The sequence below is a fragment of the Ambystoma mexicanum genome, chromosome 12 (genome assembly GCF_040938575.1).
Source record: "Ambystoma mexicanum isolate Mex_15411 chromosome 12, UKY_AmexF1_1, whole genome shotgun sequence".
NCBI classification, from domain to species: Eukaryota; Metazoa; Chordata; class Amphibia; order Caudata; family Ambystomatidae; genus Ambystoma; species Ambystoma mexicanum.
In genome coordinates, this window is record NC_090936.1 from 518,324,165 (window position 1) to 518,344,671 (window position 20,507).

The 20,507-nt window shown below is 45.5% G+C and overlaps 1 long non-coding RNA gene across 1 annotated transcript in view; it reads right to left on the bottom strand.

Moving 5' to 3' along the window:
• The window catches only part of LOC138513729 (uncharacterized), a 28,493-nt gene extending 14,756 nt beyond the window's left edge, over positions 1-13,737 (bottom strand). The window contains exon 1 of the long non-coding RNA XR_011281802.1: positions 13,702-13,737. This is a non-coding gene — a long non-coding RNA (uncharacterized lncRNA). The remainder of the gene's footprint in view (positions 1-13,701) is intronic.
• Between the last annotated feature and the right edge of the window lie 6,770 nt (positions 13,738-20,507).

Sequence of the window (20,507 nt, forward strand, 5' to 3'; positions counted from 1 at the left end):
AGTGTAAGAGCAAGGGAAAAAGAAAGGAGTGTAAATAAGGCATGGTATTAACAGTAAAACAGACACAAGTGACCATAGTTCAACAGTGTTCATTGAACTTCAACAATGGTGTGATAAACGCCCATCTAACCTAACCTTAAATCTACAGATGGGAGCAAGCTACGATCATCAAATAATAATGCAGTCCTAGTAGAGTCTCAAAGTAAAAAGGCCTATACAAAAATATTGACAATCCTTACTGTCTAAAGACCAAAAAAAAAAAAAAAAAAAAAATATGTGTGGGGGTACTGTTCATGAAAAAGAAAAGGGCCCGGTTCAGAGGGTCCAATGTACCAAAACAAAACACAAAGTTCCTTTCCTCTTATTCGTACTCAAATCTTGTGATTCACTCTGGAATCCCCCTCAGCTGGGCTCAGATCCCTTCCCTATCACAATTATTACAGTGGATCCCCCCTGTTCCAGGTTCAGAACCCCTTTTCACAATGCTCAGAGAATATGCTCTGGCGATTCACGGTTGACCCCTCAGCCGGGCTCAGATCCTTCCCCTTACACAATTAGTCAACCTCAGCCGGGCTCGGGCTCGGGCTCGGGCTCGGACCAATTTCAGTTCACATTAAACTATCGAAGACTTTAAACGCGCACAGGGTTTAGTGGACCCATTGCAGGAACACTTTGAACTTCCAATTTCCCTTTTCACAGTTGCCAACCCGTTGGATACCTAACAGAGACCTTCTAATGAGAACCCACTTGGCACCGGACCACTGTCTACGGTATCTTTCTTGGCTTCCAAAAGTTCAGTCACTCCTCTGGTTTTGAATTAGATTCATGTCACTCGCTACATATTTTTTTTACACACAGTTCTCTTTATATTTCTTCATACAATGTTGCTGCTTGCAACCTTCCAACACAGGCTGGTCTGGTATCAGTCTCTCCGACTCAACCGCTGTGCTCCCTTTACTGGTGCTGCTTTGTTGTACGAAACAAGGACATTACCACAGCAGCAATCGTTCCTTCCGCTTTGGTTATCGATGCAAGAGAGCACAGGGTACCTCCAACGCACAATGCAGGTTTGTTCAGCTTTAGTGCCCTGCCTTAGGTTTATTTTCCAAGGTTCACGAAAGTAACGGTCGGAAAAGGTCAAGGGCACGTCCCTCCTTGTAACCCGCTGGTCTCGCTGTTTTTCTCCTTGTATTAAACTGCCATCTTGGAAGTGCTGCTTCAGCGTGTGCTTTGCCTTGCTCAGAGTGTGCGTTCATGCTCTGGCTTTTATCCGTGTGGGGAAGTATGATGAAGTCAGGTGTGCGTAATGATCAGTAATTGCCTGGCCTTGCCTGAACATTGTATTGGGACATGTCAGGTATACAGCTCTGGTGTTAGTCTATTTTCGCGCATGGTGAGAAAGTGTTTGTGTCGGGAAATGGGGGGCGTGCAGTTGAGCTCCTAAGTAGCCTACCTAGTAGGATGCGGAAAAGGTGTTACAGGTAAAGGATACTGAATCTCAACATCCGGTGTCCCACTCCCACAAGACCCCCTCATCCAGGTGCTCCTCCAGCACTAGTCCACCCCCAGGAACTGGATCCAAAAGCGATGGCTGTGTCCTGACACCTGGATGTCAGATCCCTGGGGACTAGCGGGCGAAACACCTTCAGGTTTCTCGTGAGAGTGCAAGTGAGAACAATTTGGCGAAAGGCAATATATATATGGTGAAAAGAAGAGAGTAAGCTATAGGTGGTGAGCATCAAGACTGTTGAAGACATCTCAGGGAGACTGAATAGGGCGAGGGACAATAGCTAGGGCAAGAGAATAGGGTTGCGGTCTAGGCAGAAAGGCTAAAAGGAAGAGGGCCATGGACTAGATTTCCCATTGTAGTTCCTAATGTATGCAGCCATCCAATTAGTTATTCATCACTTTGCAATAGGCTTGTCCATATTGGCTAGGCAAGGAGACAAAGGGCCACCAATGGAAGTGGTGGAAATGCATTTGAAATGTGTCATTGTAATCCAAATGGCGTGCCTGCCTCAGAGAGTCCTTCTTAGAGCAGCTGGAGGCAAAAGTCAGAAACTCTACACTTGTTGCGCAACAGTCCATCTTGTTTTGTTTCAACTCTTAGGCTGTCTATAACAGAATGAGGAATGAGTGCCCATGTATGTTGATGCCTGCTGGTTGCAAAGCTTGCTGCATCCTTCTGTTCTCCCGTTTAACTTTGGGCCTAAATACAAATAAAGTGCGTCAACACCCACAGGAATATTTGTTTGGGTTCTTGAGAAAATGTGAGAGTGTGTGCCTCGATAATTTTTATGTTGAACACTGATGCTGTGCAATCTCTACAGGGATATTCTGATCAATGTTCCATTTATCTGTCAAAGAAAGATTGGACGCAAAAAATGAAAGCTTCAAAGCACCAACACATTGATGCAAAATGTGGTTTTTCCTTGTAGAGTCGGTAGACATCTCATCTAAAAAGTGCAGGTCCGTGCATACCATCATAATTGTATGCGGGCATCAGTGCTGCAAGTTCAAAGCTCTATTGTTCCTAGAAAAATGCATGCTGTCGAATTCACACCCAATTCATCCTTGCTTTTCATTGTTACTTGCAGTTTTTATCCTAACAGATTTTCAGTGATCCGCGCCCAGCAATGCTTTTTAAAAAACAAAAAAAAAAAAAAAAAAAAAAAAAAAAAGGTTTTTTGGAAAGGTGAGGTCTCTCCCCTTTCCAACGACACGTCCATCGAAATCCAACCCCTGGGCCGTGAGGAGGAACCTGCAGGGATCACACAAAACGGAATGCCAAAAAGGATGAGCTATCTCGTCCTTGGCACTACAAACGTAACGTCAAGGACGAGAAACCTCATTTAAGGAGTTAAAGAATTCACCATTCAAGTTGTATAGTACTGGAGGTTGAACAGACATTCCAACACCGAGGAGTCCCTGCTCTGGTAGGTGCAGGCGAGCTACAAACTCATTATTTCCACAAGGCTGAACAGGATGTTCAATGAGGTGCAGGACAGTAAATCCGTTGTTCCCACTGACCCAAAGGGAGCAGGCAATGTAGTCCTTCCCTGCTTGGTAAAGAACTGAGCTTTTTAATCCATAAGTTGACTTTGGGGCCACTTGTTACAGCAACAGCTTCCAGGCATCCCTCTATGGCCTCTCGCGTTTCAGATCTTAAGAGCCAGTGGTCCACACAGACTGGCCCCAGATTAACTCATAGGCAGAAACCTGTGCTAAGGGACACGCAGGACCACCAATCTGGTACTGTGCAACATTCAAACCCAGAGTGGCTGTCCAATCACAGATAGCCAGCTCAGTTACAGTCATGATATCCCTACAGTCTATTCTGCAAAGAGTATGATCCTATATGGCCATTTCCTATCCCTGCCGGGGGAGGGGCTGGGAATGCAGAGGAAAAAAGGGCCAACAATGCCAACGAGCTACAAAGGTGACTGTAGGTGGGCCGATGGGCTGCTGTGCTAAAAGCATGCGGTTCAGGGAAGCTGGTGGGTTGAGGCGGACAGGCAGAACCAGGGTTAGTTTGAGCTTCTACCTCACTCCCTGCGGTGTCCCTCAGTGCATTCGTTCTCTCCTCTCCTCGGGTCCCCTCACCATCTAGTGAGGCAAAAACCTTGGTGTGGTCTTTGACTCCGCTCTCTCCTTCTCCCCGCACATTACTGACCTTGCCAAGACGGCCCACTTTCAGCTTTACCTCCTCAGAGATATTCTCCCCTTCCTTACATTCCTCCAGAAACAACTTCTCCAGAGCTCAGGTTTTCTCTAGGCTGGACTACTTCAATAGTCTCTACCTCTTTCCACTTTTCGCCCACTTCAACTTATCCAGAACAAGACTGCAAGACTTATCCTTGGACTCAAGCCCAGGGACTGCATCTCTCCAGCCCTTACATCTCTCCACTGGCTGCAACGACCAAATTAAAAGATCCTCTGCATCATTTACAAGGCCTTCTGATACCTGGGACGCCGCTATAGTCACCTCTCTCTACTTAAATACCTCCCTGCTAGAGTGCTTCAGTCCTCTAGCTCCACCTCTCTGCAGATCAGATGCTTTTCCAAGCAGAGTGGGGAGTCTCTCTTCGGCAGACGCCTCCCTCTGGAATGGCCTCTATGCCATCCTCAGACTTGAGCCAGACCTCCTTAAGTTCCGGAAGCTTCTCAAGACTGCTCTTTACCTCCTTCTCCCACCTCCCCTCCCTTTCTAAATGCCCCCTCCTGCCGCTGTGACTGACGGCCTGGTGCACATATGAGCCACACAGTGTACCAGGCCCTCTCTGTCCGGTCTCAACCAGCACCCCCTAAAAAGCACTACCCTCCCAGGCTCCCTCCCTGACCAGCCAGGTGGGATGGCCAACTCCCGAGTCTGGTCCTCCCCCGCGTCCCCTCTCTCGCATCTTATTCCTGTTCATTATACCCCCACAACTCCTTTACCCCCCCCCCCCCCCCCCAGCACTACTACTTGCATGATCCAAATGTCACAAGGCCTAGTAGGACTGTTACTGTTTTATATCCCCCCCGTTCCTCCCTCATACCCCCTTGTTGTCTTGTGGCACCTAGAAACACTTTGTTGTACAATGCGCCTTATAAATGCTTAATAAAATAAATCCCTGACTGCGCCAAAAGTCTGCACAGTATGTTGGAGCAGCAAGGGAACAGATTACATCGTTTTTCAACCAGAAAACAAATGCTCATTTTTCAGCCTAAAAAGGGTGCCTCTTTGTTCCATATTCGGCCAGGAAAATATTTTGTCATCCCGGAGCCAAGAAGCAGAATCCATACATCACAGAAGACACCAGTGCAGCCGACACTTTAGAAGAGATTTTCCCAGACGGTCAAGCGGGAAAGGGAACCATACTGCAGCATGAGACTTCTAGCCCAGTCAAGTGTAGGCAATGGAGAAATTCTTCCAATCGTTGAAGCCTGAGAAGAATCGCTCCCATTTTTTCCACCCAGATAACCATGGCTCACAGGGCAAAACAGTACAGCAAGATAATGTATGCAATTGGTGGAGTCATGTTTTGCTCCTTTATGTAATATAGCTGTGGACTACGTCCGAAAATACACTGTTATGCACATGTGGTCACAAAAGCACACAAAGTGCTGAGCTTCATTCATCCTCAAAAACGTCCCCAGCAAAGTACTGCTACCTAAAGCTTTGGCAAAGCTACATATGCTAGGGCAGCCAATCAAGATCTAATCAATGACTGGATAAATGTCTGTACGACTCTGAATATCCCGCTCAGCAAAAGTGACCACCATGTGTTGCACAGGTTCCTTCATGACGAAGTCTGCGAAGGTGGCGCCATTATGGCAATAATCAGCATCAGGAGAGTTATTTGACTGAAAGATACATACAAGCCAAAAATGACCTCAAGGAGGAACTGAAAAATCAAGAGAAGTGTCATATTCGATGAGACACCGGATGTTGAAGGATGACGTGGCCTCAATATATTATTTGGAGCAGTTCTGATGAGGGATGGCAGTCAAAGAACACACAAATACCTTGCTGACACAGTTTTCCTGGTGCAGTGCAATCATGCCAAAGTTGCACAAGCAGTTAAGGTGCTCACTGACTATGGCGTTGCATTCCAAAACATTCTGTGCTTCAACACAGACAATGGTGCATAAATGCATACGGCATTGTGACCAATGTCGTCCCTGCTCCCACAAGGGGAAACCCTTTACATCAGGCCAAGGGGGTGAGGTTGCTACCCCGATAGTCCCCCTGGGGATGGTACTCAGTGGGTGGAACTCATGGGGAGGGATTCCCCGCTGTGATACAGGGAGGAAATCAGGAGTCAATGCGGTATAACACTTCCGCCCACCTTTCTTCCCTCATCTTCTTTGCCTTCCCCAAATCCAATAGGTTCCTATATGTATTTGTTAAAGCAGTGATATTGCTACTGGGATGACGAAGATTTGGGCTGACTCCACCAAGCCATCCCCTCAAAGTACTGTGACGAAGAGGATACACAGAACACTAAACCACCTCTCAGAAAACCTGAGTGAGCGGTCTAGTTATCCAGTTACAAGTAGCTTAAAGATGCAAGAGGGACTAACATCGGTGTCAGTGCCTCCTCGGAGGCACCACAAGGGTAGGTCCTTGTCTGCATCAGAAAGAGCTGAGCCTGCAGCTGCTGATCAGGACAAAATGGGGAGAGTTGCAGAGTCACTACCTGCTTCACAGAAGTGCAACATGCTGAGAACAAGCAAGACAGAAGTCCCGGGCGCAGGAAAGCTCAGCAGGATGTGCAGGCAAGCATGTATCATCGCATGGCTCCACAGAAGAGTGATGCAGGTGCTTAAATCAGCACGAGAACAGGAAACAGACAAGTAGACAGGCAGCGAAGACCCAGGAACCCCGAAAGAAGGCACAGGGACCGCTGGGACACTTGGGAAACCATTGTAAGGAGGTCAGGGACCCACAGTTGAAAAGCCAATACGAAGCAGGCAGGGACCCACATTTAAGTAGTCAGTACAAGAGCTTCTGCGACCCACATGAAGCCTAAGAAGGGGTCTGGGATCCACATTGGAGAAAGAGAGCCCCTGGCAGTGGAGTACACAGACTGTGAAATCAAGAGTAGCCAGAGAAAGGCCTGGGGAAAGGAGACATTCCCTCAAATCACAGTAAATTGTGAAAAAGAGCCAGAGAAAGGATTAGGGAAGGGAGACATTCCCCAAACCATTTGACTAACCAAGAGAAGCCAGAGAAAGGCCACTGACCACTATAAACTGCCAAGAGAAGCCTGGGGAAAGGAGACATTGCCCCTAAATTGCAAACCATACTGTCCAGAAGAAGCAAGTCATTCTTCTGGACCTTGAAGAGACAAATCCATTTTAAGTACGAGCGTTAGAAGTAGGATTTTGACACAGGCCGGTGGACTCTTAAATTACAGACATTCTGACATTGCCCAAGTCTTATTTGAGGCATGAAAACCCCTCTTAAGAGTTAAGGTTTCTGTTTTCGGTATAACATAATAAAGGCTTTGCCCAAAAGCATACCTCATGTGTTACAGTCGCCTCCCTGCGCAGCCACACAACAAACAAAACTGTTCTAAAAAATCTGTAGCCAAACTCAATCCACATCACATGCTTGGCACACACCCTCAACCTTGTTAGAGAGCCTTCCCAAAAACCGTTTGTTGAGCTGAATGCTTTTCTGATGTACTTCTCTGGGATTTTCTACATGGCTAGTATCAGAAAGCAGAGATTCTTACAACACCTCCCAGAGACGCATGAACTACAACCCTGAATGGCACCTGACCCATAGAGTACCTTTTGGAATTCTTGGTTTACTGCATTTTGTATCACTGCAAACATTTCCACGCATATGCTGGTTTGTGTGGAATTTGAGATGCATCTCAGCAAGTCACCCTCCGATTCCTTAGAAAACCTTCAAAGGATTCTCAGTGGAAATACCCAGAATTGAATCAATGTTCAGCTGCAAATGGTGGCTGACAAGTGGCAGAGCATCCCGTTTCTAACAGACCCCTTTCAGAATCAGACACCTGTAGCCATGAAGGTGTACGATTATCTCGAAGACCTACACAACTTTACTAACAATTCTGTATTGACTGAGTCACTGCAGCCTTTTCTTGACACAGGAGAAGGAGCTGCATGGAGTCTGAATTGGAAAAAACAGCTCAAGAATCAGCTTAATCGGCTTTTTAGAAAATGTTCGACAAGTTAGGCAAATACATTGATCATGGTCAGCCTGGCATACGCTTCTTGATGCAGGTATGCATATTAAATCCAGTACGCCTTAGCATCCCACCGCAAGACAAAAATGATTATTCTGCAATTCCAGGATTAGGTGAGGTTCCTGATCAGGAGTTCCCTCTGTACTTTGAATTTCTACATCCTGAAGCAGTTTGCCCATCTGTCTCTGGAATAATTGACAAACCTTTTCTGGCAAGAGGGCAGTCAGGCAGGGGCTAATGCATGGGCATATACTTTGTAGAATCAGACTGTGAAGCCATCAGGCCGGAGCTGTGCTTTTCAGGGACTTGATTGCCACTTCCAACTCCTCAGTGGAGATGGGGTGGGGGTGTATGGTGGGAAAATATAAAGCTTGTAATGCGCTCCCCACTGGGGCACCCGCCATCCCTCCTCGAAGGTTCTCCAGAATCGTGCTTAGGCATTCCTCCTCTGAAACCTTCAAGAACCCATCTGGGTCCCTCAGTGTTTGGATGTTGTTGGTGGGCATTCTTTTCAGTTTATGCACCAGTAGCCGTTTCGCTTTGTTGCTATTTATTTAGTAGAACTGCTTGGTGTATGCGAGGGCTCGAGCAGGTTTATCGGCTAAGTGTATTTCCAGCATGGACAACTTTAAGGACCCTTAATGCTTTAGTGGACTGGCTGAATGTTTGTACATTTTTTAGCTCCAGGACCCTACTAGGACCTGTGCATGCAGCAGCTGACCCATTTTCCTGAGCGCGGCCGCGCACTTAATAAGTCTCCCCCTCCCCGTATCACTGCTTTCATGGAGGGCCCAGACCCATGAGGGGGTTGCATCCACAGAGGAGTTTTCCATAAAGTAATTGGCTAAGACAGTGGATAGTTCCCGCTGAATTGCCACATCTTCCAACAGGTGACTTCCAAGCCTCTCTCATCCACCTCCTCTCTGACAACCTCAAAAATCAATCAAAAGCCATTCTCCTTGGGGATGTTAACCTAGGTCTCCTGGACAGGAAGGACCCAGCAGCCAAATCCCTTGACTCAGCCCTCAAGGCTCTGGGGTACAATAACACCATCTTTAGCCCAACCCACACCCAGGGCAGAATCCTTGACTGGATTGCGCAACATAACTGCCCACTCATCACTGGAAACTCTCCCACCCCATGGTCAGACCACCACATCATCACCTTCAGCATCCTCACCACCTGCTCCACCACCCCCCCCACCCCAACCACTGCCACCCTGCCTTGCCAGAAGCTCCCGCCAACTCACCAAGGAAAAGCTACTGCCTTTCCTCCAAGGCCCAGCCTTCAGACCCCCTTTCTCCACAGACCCAGAAACACTCGCAACAGCCTACGAAGTTGCCATCAAAGCAGCCATTAATTCCATTGCCCCCCCTTAAACCTCATAAGTCCAAACCCACCCCCCACTCCAACTCCTGGTTCACCCCGGACCTCCTCACACTCCGCATTGAAAAAAAGGCTGCTCTCACTCAGTGGCAAATGTCTCACTCCGACAAAGACAAGATGACTTTTAAATCATGCGCCACTAGATATAAAAAAGCAATCACCCTAGCTAAGGCCAAATCCTTTGAATCCAGACTCTCTGAAGCACAATCCAGCACTAAAGAAATCTTTGCCATTTTTAGGGAGCTTGAAACACCTACGCCCGCCCCCCTGAACTTCACCAAAGACAAGGCCTGGTGTGATGATATACAAACAGCCATGAAAAATAAATTGAGCCTGCACCAAAACAAAATACTAGCCGCGACACGCCGACCGAGACACCGACCCACACACCGACCCACACACACCTCCCCCCCCCAACCTCTCTCATTCAAACCCATTCTAGAAAAAGACATCACCAACATAATGAGGAACATCAAACCCTCCAATTGCAAAGGTGATGCATGCCCAGCCACCATTATCAAAGACTGCGCTGAAGCGCTAGCTCCTTTCCTTACAGCCTTTGTAAACGCCTCCTTTGCTACTGGGAAAGTCCCTGCCTCCCTCAAGGAGGCCTGGGGTCCACCCTCTCTTTAAAAAAACAACTCTCGACCCCACATCCTCCAACAACTATAGACCTATCACCACTGTCCCTTTCCTCCTCAAAATACTGGACAAAGCAGCCTACCTGCAGGCTCAACACTTCATTGAAGAGAACAAACTCCTAGGACTCCGCCAATCAGGCTTCCGCCCCAGACACGGGACTGAAACCGCCCTACTTGACCTGAAAAACCAAATGGACGATGCCAGAGACATGGGCAAACCAGCACTTCTTACTTCTTGACCTATCCGCGGCTTTCGACCGCGTGGATCATGACGTCCTATGCCACCACCTCTCCTCTACTGCCAAATTCTCCCCTGAAGCCACAGCATGGATCACTTCCTTCCTACAAGACAGAACCATGCAAGTGTTCTCTGACTTAGCATCCGCATCACCAACTATCATTCTCTGTGGTGTGCCCCAAGGCTCCTGCCTTTCACCCACCCTCTACAACATCTTCACACGACCACTTTTTCTCATCCTCGACGCCATGGACATTTCATACACCAACTATGCCGACGAGACACAGATCCTCCTCACCCTCACTGGCAACTATGACACTGACTTCATGGCCCTCAACAACCTCTACTACACCATCCAAGCCTGGATGGCAGACAATGGACTATGCCTCAACTCAGACAAGACTGAACTCCTTTTGGTAGGCTCACCCGACACGCTGAAAAATCTAGACTCCCAATTCAGTCACTTCACCATAGACTCCATCAAAATACCTGTCTCAGAATCAGTCAAAACCCTTGGAGTCTACTTGGATTCCAAACTATCCATGGATAAACAAGTCAACGCTAAAGCCTCTGCAGCTGCATACCATGCCAAACTTATCAATGCAGTCAGGCCCTTTCTCTCCAAAGAGAACTGCACTAACATAGCCAGAGCCATCACTGGATCTAGGCCTGACTATTGTAACTTACTCTTTCTAGGCACCTCCAACAAAAACCTAGAGGTTACAAATCATTCAGAATAGTGCTCTCCGGGAAGCCCAAGGCATTGCCAAAAGAGAACACATCTTGGAGGCCAGAAAACTAGCACACTGGCTCCCAATAAAAGAAAGGATCATCTTCAAGACTGACACTGACCCACAAGTGCATTCACCTTACTGTCCCGGACTACCTCTCCCAAAGGATCCATCCCGTCTCTTCCATGAGGCCAACCAGACCACCATATACTAACATGCTCTCTGTGCCATTAGTAAAAAAAAGTCAGAGCGGGCGGATCCAGCTTCCCATATCTCGCACCCACTCACTGGAACGCCCTACCTCCCACAATCCGAGGTGAGGCCTCCCTCAGCACCTTCTGCAAAACCATGAAAACCATCTTATTCACATAAGATGCCTCGCACCAGTCGAATACATCTCATATGTTCCTAATGCATAAACTGTATTGTAATGACCAACTGTACCAACCAAAATGTCAGCTCTATGCTTTGTCGAATTCATAATGAACCACTGAATGACTTTATGCCTGTAAGTAAGCTCTTGCAAGTAACAGCGCCTCAATGCCCATGGGTTACTTGTGCGCTATATAAATAAATAAAAAAATCTTGTAATAAGGAGTCCTGCAGCTTCCAAGGCCTTTGTGGCCGGGCCGGGAAGCAGATCGCCTGAATGCAGGCCATTACTGGGACGTGGTCCAATATCAACCTTGGCATAATACGGATTCGATCCATTCCTGAGAGGCCCTTCTGGACGTGGGAATAGAATGTGTAGTTGTACAAGTCTGCCCCACAACCCTTGTGTAATCTTCTCTATTGGGCATTAAGAGTTTGGTCAGCCCCTGGGTTAGGGACCAAGTTGAAGTCTCCTCCGAGGATCCAGCCCTCTGCAAAGGAGATGAGGCCTGGGACAATTGTGTGCAGGAACCTATCTTGCATGCTATTCGGGCAATAGCGTGATGCAAATGTGAGGGTTTGTTCATGCAGGTGCCCTTTTACTAGTATAGATCTCTCCATTGGGTTCCACTTCACTGTGACCTCAGTTAGAGGTACCGGTCTCTACCGAAGAGCAGCAGAACACCCCTCGTTTCCCCTGATGTAGCAAAGTAAGCCCTAGAACCATCACCCAAAATTAAAATGCTGCTCGTCAGCGGCTAGGATGTGAGTCTCCTGTAGGCAGACTATGTCCGCTCATATCTCTGCCAGCCTGCGAGCAACTGACTTTAGTTTCCCTGGGAAGTTGAGACCCCTGCACACTCCACATCATACAGAGCTCTCTAGTGGTACTGTCAGCCATGGCTTTCTACAAAAGTGGTGTGCTCAATCCCCAACGCAAAACCTCAAGACCGTAGGTAATCACAGGTACCTGATCATTTAGTGGCGCCATGAGAAAGTGCTGCGTTAACAGCAATGTGATGTAGTGAACTCCCCTCAAAGCCCCCCCCCTCGCCCCTCCCAAGCCCACCCAACAAGGGAACAGTAAACAATCAAGGCCCACGTTCCCCCGACAACCAAACCCCGAAAGCAATAAATACGACTTCACCAGTAATTTAGTTGGTTGTTCAGAATCTCCATGACCACAGGCAGTCCTTCTTGCTTCAACCCACTGCACCTTTGTTCTTGCGGGCTGGGCCGTTGGGTCTCTGCAGACTCCCTCAGGGGGGCCACGATCGGCACAAAGCTGCTGCCGCCCCAGGTGCCAGGGCAATTCAGGTTGAGGAGCTTTTCTGCCTTTTTCATCCGCCTCTTTCATTGTGCATATGTCCATGGCTTGCCCTCCATTGTAAAAAGCAGTGCCGTGGGGCACCCCCAGCGGTACGCGATCTTCCTCTCCCAGAGCCATTCATTCAGTGGTTTCAGGTCCTTCCTTTTCACCAGTGTAGCAGCAGCAAGGACCCGATACAATGCAACCAAGGAATCCCTGAACTGGATACGTGGCGCATTCCTGGCCGCTTTAATAATCTCCTCCTTGACCTTCTGGAAAAGGACCCTCATGGGTGGGGAGGGGCGAAGAGGATATGAGGGTGGGAGGGGGGGCTATGCTTGCCATGGCTGGGTGGGGTGAACTCAGTTGTCCAGTTCCAGTGAGGCGCTGTCAGGGGGAGCTAGTATAAAGCAAAAGAGGTTCCAGACAAACTCTTCTAGAGCTGCGTCAGGGACCATAGGCGGAATGCCTCGCAGGCGAATTTTATTGCGGCGAGAGAGATTCTACTCCTCAAGTTTCTTTTCTAGGGCTTCACATCTGGCCTCCAACGTGGCGATCCGGTTGGCTCCTTAGCTTATTTCATAGTTCTGCTCGCAAAGGGCGGTCTCCACTTCAGCTGTTCTGCACTCGACCTCCTCCACAAGCTTGTCAAGGCTGATTTCCTTCATGAGCTCATGCCTTTTTGGCATTCCCTGGTCATGGTGGCGAGGAGATCCTGCAGGTCAGTCTTCGTAACTGTTTGAGCAGGGGGCTCGGAACCGGGTCACGGCCTCAACTCGCTCTCCCTTTCTTGGTTTCTCTGTGGTGCTCACCAGCAAAAATGCAGCTTTTTGCTTCTAAGTTACCGTGGCTACAGATTAATGCCTATGGTATCATTATGGTGTACTAACAAAAATAAATTATACCCGGCCACAGTTTTTTAGTCACCTCACTTTTAGTTTCTCGCACTACGAATTCCCCTAGGCCTTTCTCTTCACCCCAAACACTGATAGTAAAGAAACGACTGCCCTGTATACATTTTCAAAGTTCTGTTGGCACTGCAACCATCACAACTTGTAAATAGGTCAATTTCCTTTGTATGGAAGATGCACCTGTGGCCAGAATGCAAGAGCTGGCCAAAGGACCCAAAATTTGCATCAGGAATTGGTAAAGGTTGTTTTCAGTGAGGTTGGGGTAAACTGCTTCAAACAGGCTCAGGCACAGGACAGTGTCCTACATTTTGACAGTGGGAAACACCTCATTCTGATCCTTTAAAGGAGGACATTAATGAAGGGGAACATAGAAAAACACAAAGAAGAAGGGAAGTGACTGTGCAAACCTGGAACAGAGTTGCAAGCGATGTGATCTAGTCCTCATTATCTGGGGGGATTCCCAGCTCGTCATCTGTCCATTTGGAACTATCTGGGTAAGGAAAGTGACCCTGCAAAAAAATACAAGCATTATGCTGGAATCACCAGCAGTGTTCACTCCACAGGTTCATTATATATATTGTGCTACACAAAGCAACCCACAAGCTCCAATTACCACCAACGGAAGCAGGTGTATAGTCTTCTAAAAACACATGTTACTTGGGTGAATGCAAGGTAACAGACAATGACCATATCAATATGGTATTGTTGTGGATCAGATGCCATCACTAGTTAAAATCAATGAGGTGCCCATTTAATGCAGGTAAATGCATTCCCAGAAAATGAGATCCCAGCAAAATTACCCTTGAAAATGTAATGCACATTTCACAGATTGCCCCAGGATGCGATAATGGCCTTTTAAATAAAGTGTATGATGCATTCTTTTGTCTTTTCAACCTCCAAGTTGGGCAAAGTATATGCTTCAATGCAGTTTGTTGATTCTTAATGCCATCTAAGATGGCTGCCAGAATTCTTGGTTCTACCCTTAAATTAAATCTCAAGTGTCCATTGCTGTGGAAAAATTATCAAAATTCCAATTGGGATCCATTTTACAGAAAAAGAAGAAAACACCTAACATTTTAATAGGCATGTGGTTCTGACACATATGGAGGCTTTACAAACCAATTAAAATTGCTAGCAGAATTCTGCCAATAGAGTCTGCTTTCACAGGAAATAGTTTGGTGGTAATTAATGGTAAATAAAAGTTGCCCCAGTCCTAAAAATAAATCTTACCACCACTGCGTCATAGTCATGCCAGAGGTGCCACAAGATCCAGAACCACATGAACCCACTCAGGAGCTCAGACTTCCACACCTGCGACTTGGTCAGCTGTGGAAACTGACGGTATCGGTGCTCAATATGTACCCCTCCTCCAGCACTGCAAAAAGAGAAAGCAAGGGGTAAATATGGATGGACGATCCCCCAGTAACCCCTCTCATCACTACTTCCATAGCTGGTAAAAATCGCAGAATGAGGCACCCCTTTGGTGGTTTGAAGGAAGTCTTGCTGCAGGTACAAATATTCTGCAGGCACAACCACTGAATTAAATAGACAGCCCCCCCGTACAACCTTAATCGTAGCCTGGATCACATTTCAGATTAATCCATAAATGTAATTTCTGTGCCAGCCCTGTGCTTCCCCCGCCCACTTTATGGTATAAAGAGATTCTTAATGGACAAAGAATACAGGTTCATTCTAGACAAAAAGATAAACATGAATAAATCATCATTTGCCAAATATCGTAAGAGCTCATCTATTAAGACCTAACAAAGCAACAGGGCATGCTCTTTGTACGGGATTGGGCCTTTAAAGAAAGATTTATATTTTTGTAGCTTCCTTTCTCATCTCTTTCAATGGGACCCCCAACATATCTGCCAACTGTTTGTATAAGCATGACCTCTTCCTAGTGGGCGAGGTCTTTTTCAGGCTCACTCACCAGAACAACTCATTTTGTTTTGGAGGCAACGGTTAGTCCTCATGGAAAATAGCTCTGGGGACCCGGTCCCCTTGGTTAAGGGTAGATTTTGCTTTTTGAGTGAAATTATCTCCACCTGTGAGAACCCCAGCACTTTTTGCTGGACTCTTGGATGTGTGTCCAATTCTCCTGAGTGAGAACCTCTATCCACACTCACTCCTGTTACCATGGCCGTGGAAACCCTTTTTACCTCTTTTTGGAGTCATGCTTTCTGCCAACTTTTCTGGCATCTACATTATACTGAAGTAGCACACAGCACTTTCTGTGCAGTGTTAGACAGCTCCTAGAGCTTCCACTGTCATTTTTCTTCATCTTCCCTTGCTTAACACGCTGTTACCAAGGCAGGGGGGACACTTTTTTCCTACCTGTACTTTGTGTGATCAGCAAACCCGGCCATATGTAGAGTGCTGAGGGGATCCAATGAATCCTTTTTCTCACTTCTCCAGTAACCTTTTGATTACTGTGAAAAGTCCCTCTTTTCAGGCTGGTGGCAGTATACCTTTTACAGGACTTTTTGTGAGCTTTTATTGCAGGCTATGATCGCGGCTGCAGTAGGGGACACAAAGGTGACACCAGTGACCCAAAATGGTGGCTGCAAATGTCCTGAACAAGATGGCTGGCCTTCCTTAGGCCTTCAAGCTACCTGGGTGGGGGAGGATCCTCTAGTTCCTTTGTCTTCACCAGGCTTCCGATGCAAAGCCTGCAAACGGTATTTGATTGACTGGAAGGACAGGAAAGGTGGAGGGTCAACTGAAACCCCCCTGGCCCCAACCCCCTGTCCTTTATCCCGCAGTGTGCCTGAGAGAAACCAGTTCTGACTGGGAGACTGGCTCTCCCCATTGTACAGCCATCCCCAAGTGTGAATGGTGCATGGGACACAATTGGTGAAGCCAATGTTCCTGCATTCATTCTGAGATCCTGGACCTGAAGCCCAGAGTCGACAGCAGGAGCAGAAGAATTTGAAGCAGCCTGAAGGAAGAAAAAGCCTGATGGCTGATGGAAGAAGCCTACCACTTCCAGTGATCGTCCTGTTGAGCAACGGCTGCTGTCCCAAACTCTACTACCGACCCTGAAGACCGAAATTAGACCGCTTCCTCCCTTGGACTGGTGGGCCTAACCAGTCCCAAAACGAACTGCATTTTGCACCATCCCAGGAAGAGCTGGGACCTCCACAGCCTGCAATAACCAATTCTGGGGCCCTGTGCTACATTGTACACCGAAGCCCAGTTTTGCCTCGAACTTTGTGGGCATCCTTCCAAGCATGCGACGACGCGAGCCAGATCCCCGCAGTCCCCTCAGTCGAGACGAGGACCGAGAAAAGGAGAAGAGTCGTCCAGCGTGACAACAGTCCTAAACCTTGCCTGAAAAAGGCTCCAACAAGCGAGAAGATACTCTGCGTCTGTCTGCATGAGAGCTGTTGTTAGATCAACCGAAGTCCTCTTCTGTCACCAAGACAGAGTAACCTGTGGCCGGGTCTGCTGTCGCCTCACCACACAAACAGTCCTGCAGCAACAGCTTCTACATTTGAAGGTTCTGTGCTGCTCCTTGTATAACCTATCTGGGGGCTGCAGATTGCTTGAACCTTGCAACCCTCCAGATCCCCATAGGGTTACACATTGGGGTTGACAACCCATTGTGCCCCAAGCGGTAGAAACCACCTGCCTTAGGAAACTGGTCCTTGGGGAAACCCTTCAAGGAAACCGGCAAGCTTCCTTGACTTGAGAAAATCCTAACTGTACTTATCTGCAAACCTGAGAAGAGCTCCTACTGGACTCTGCCCTACCTAACCTTGTACTCCGTTCCCAACCTTTTCTGCTCAACTCCTAACCACTGGTGGCCTAGTGCCCCCTCTGAACATTGAGAGACTCTCAGAGGACTGGGTTGGACTATTAAAAACCGTCAGGAACAAAGTTACCAAAAGTTATAAGCAGTTGGACAAGTTTTATGTTTCAGATGGTTTTACTAGGTGACTTGGTTATTTAAAAAGCGATTCTCAAGTTACTACACCTGGGGGATACTATCTAAAGAATACTGCAAGTGTTCTTCTATTGTTTTACTGTGTTATGGTACTTACCTCACTGAAAGATACAGCAGTATGCCTTGGTCTATATAATAACATTTTATATAACTTCTAAGTGCATCATTGTTTACTTGAACTAAGTGTATGCTTCGAGTTCTTTGTACCACACTACAGCCCTCATCCCCACTAAGGCTGGCTGCTCACCATTCTACCTAATCTTTGTGTGGTTCAGGCCTAAACTAAGCAGTGTAACCCTGTTCACTTAAGGTGCACAGACGGCAACTTGTGTAAAACTCCCAACACCCGCATTGATTATTTTGTGAATATGAATATTATTATGTGTTTATGGTTTATACAAACCTTTACAAAATAGTTAATCAAGATAGAGAATAAAATTACATTTTGGAATACAATAAAACAACATTTCATACCTTTTTTTTCTTCTTCAAACATAAATCGGACAAACATTTCAAACACATTAGAATAAATAACATAGCAATTCAAGATTACAAAGAACATGTAGTCAGATAGAGCAAGATTAAGAACAAGATTAAGAACAGTCCATATAAACTCAGTCTACTTAAGCATTAGAAGATTTCTTAAGATTCTAAAAACCTATTAAAACCAGTATTGTTTAGGTGTATTAAATGTTTGGCAATAAGGAGAACAAATTCATTATGATCATTTAAGATAAATCACAAAAAAATTTCAAAATGCCATTATTCTTCTTTTTAAAACAGTCGAGGTATTATGTCTGATCTGATACCATAAGGATTCGGTGTCAACCGCATATAAATGTAATACAAATTGTTCAAAATATAAAATCCTTTGTTTTAAGAGAGCTGGACATTGTAGTAATATATGCTCCAGAGTTTCTTCTGTCCCTTCTGACTTACAATATCTACACCACTCCCATTCCGTATTCTGGAGATTCCACCTTTTTAGAATGTAATTTGTTTTCAAGATGTCAAAACGAAACCTCATGAAAGTTTCTAAAATTACGTGAAGGATATTTCAATAGATAATTCTCCAGAACGGGGTAAAATTTCCAGAATGAGAGTAGCTGATTAAGAGTTTTAGATTGTTGTACCATATCCAGAGTCATTTGCCAATCGTTACTTTGAAGAATAAGTTTCACTTTTTGGGGTTTACTTATCAACATCCCCATATTTACTCCTGCATTCAACAATGTGTCTTCAATTACAGTTTTTAAATTCACGCAGTAAGAGTTAGATTGATCTTTTGCTGCAATCGAGTATAGAGATGAGGGGTCATTTATCATGCATTTTCTCCACAACAACATTTTTTTTCCATACAATAATCGATTGTAAAGATTGCAGACCGAATTCATATCTAATTGCCTGAATAGGAACACCCTTAGGAATAAAGAACAGCACACCTTTCCACATATCTCTTTCCAATTTTTTTATAAAATCTGAACCTTCAAGCTCATAAAATTCTAAGCCATATGTGAGTTTAGGAATACCAGAAATGGTATAGAAGCGTTTCAAAGGTGTGGCTGTAACTCTTCCATATTTGGCATCAATTTTCGACATCTGTCGCTTTATTATTTCCGCTTTAACTTCTAGGTGTCTTTTGATTATTGCCATCGTGCTGTTCGCTATAAGATGATATCCTAAATATTTCTGGACAGTTTGACTTTTTAAACGTTTTCCCTCACAGCACCAAGTCAAGAAAGAATGTTTTTTATTTGATTTACCCATTCTTATAATAATTGTTTTAGCAGCATTGATTTTTAGACGTAGGCCAGCAGTAAATATCACAAAAGCATTAATCAATTTTTGAAAGCCTATTTTTGTGCGATCCAATAATAAAAAGAATCGGCGTATGCTATCCATTCGATTGGAGTTTCACCTAGTTTAGGTGGCACCAAACCCTTACCCTCCATTGCCTGTGCGGCCTTAGAGACATAAATTGAATAGAATGGCCGCAAGCTTGCAGCCTTGTCTTAGACCGTTAGAAATAGAAATTTCAGACGAGAGTCGCCTAGCTGAATTAAGCCTTACCTTAATTTTTGTATCAGAGTAATAATCAATAATCATCTGTAATAAATGTCTGGGAATCGCAAGATCTGTTAGAATTGACCATAAGGTATGTCTATCGACAAGATCGAATGCTTTAGAGAGGTCCATTGAAGCCACAAAAATCACATAGCCCAAGTTCTTGACTGTTTTAGATTGAAAATAAGGCCTCCACAGTCAGTCCCTACGTTCTTTCTGAAACCTATTTGTTTAACATCTATTATGTTATTGGTAACCCAAACATCCAGTTCTTCCATAATAATGGACGTGAAGATTTTGTATTCAGGATCAGAGATCGCGATTGGTCTATAACTTTCAGGTGCGGATCTGGGCCATGTTTAAAAATTGGAATTAGAATTGCCAGTCTCCACGAATTTGGTATAAGGTTAGTTGCAAGAATATTTTTTAAACAACACATGTAAAATGTCCCCCCATAACTGCGGATGTTTTTAAGATTTGGTTAGATAAGTTATTGGGACCTGGAGCCGCAGATTTTTTAGATTTAATAATAATGTTATTAGGAGAAATATCCAATATCCATCTGTCTTTTTTTATACGGTGATGTCTGACGTTATCAGTGTCATCACCGTACATTTTTACAAAGTGCGTTTTCCAAATACGTTCACTGATCGAAGTCAACAATATCTCTTTTTGCGAAATCTGGGTCCCAATTATCATCTGCCAGAAAGTAGAGGTATCTTTACCTTTAATTATTGCAAGCATATTTTCCCCATCAATTTGGTCTCTAGCTACTCTATTAGCAATTAGCCAATTCTTGTATTGCGGTTTAATACTTCTTAGTTTCCTCTCTCTTTCAACTCCCATTTTTGTTTTTTTTTTAGGATACCTCGAATGTCTCTTAACTGTTTTTTACGTTTTAAAATATTGATGTTAAAAGAATGTATATGTTTAGGGGAATTCTTCATCAGTTTCTTCTCTCCACATGCAGAAATTGTCGTTCACTAATATAATTAGAGAAGGAAGCAGGTGCAAAGTGATAGACATTCTTCATAAGTCATATTCTTTTGATTTTTTAGTAGGAGTGATGTAAATCTTAGTATTGGAGTACGACCAACGTATACGAGTTCCGTTAGGGTTAGCAATCAAACCTGGATTGTAAGACACATCATCTTCATTTTCATTAGTATGCGTTATGTAGGTCGACAGGAGATTATGATC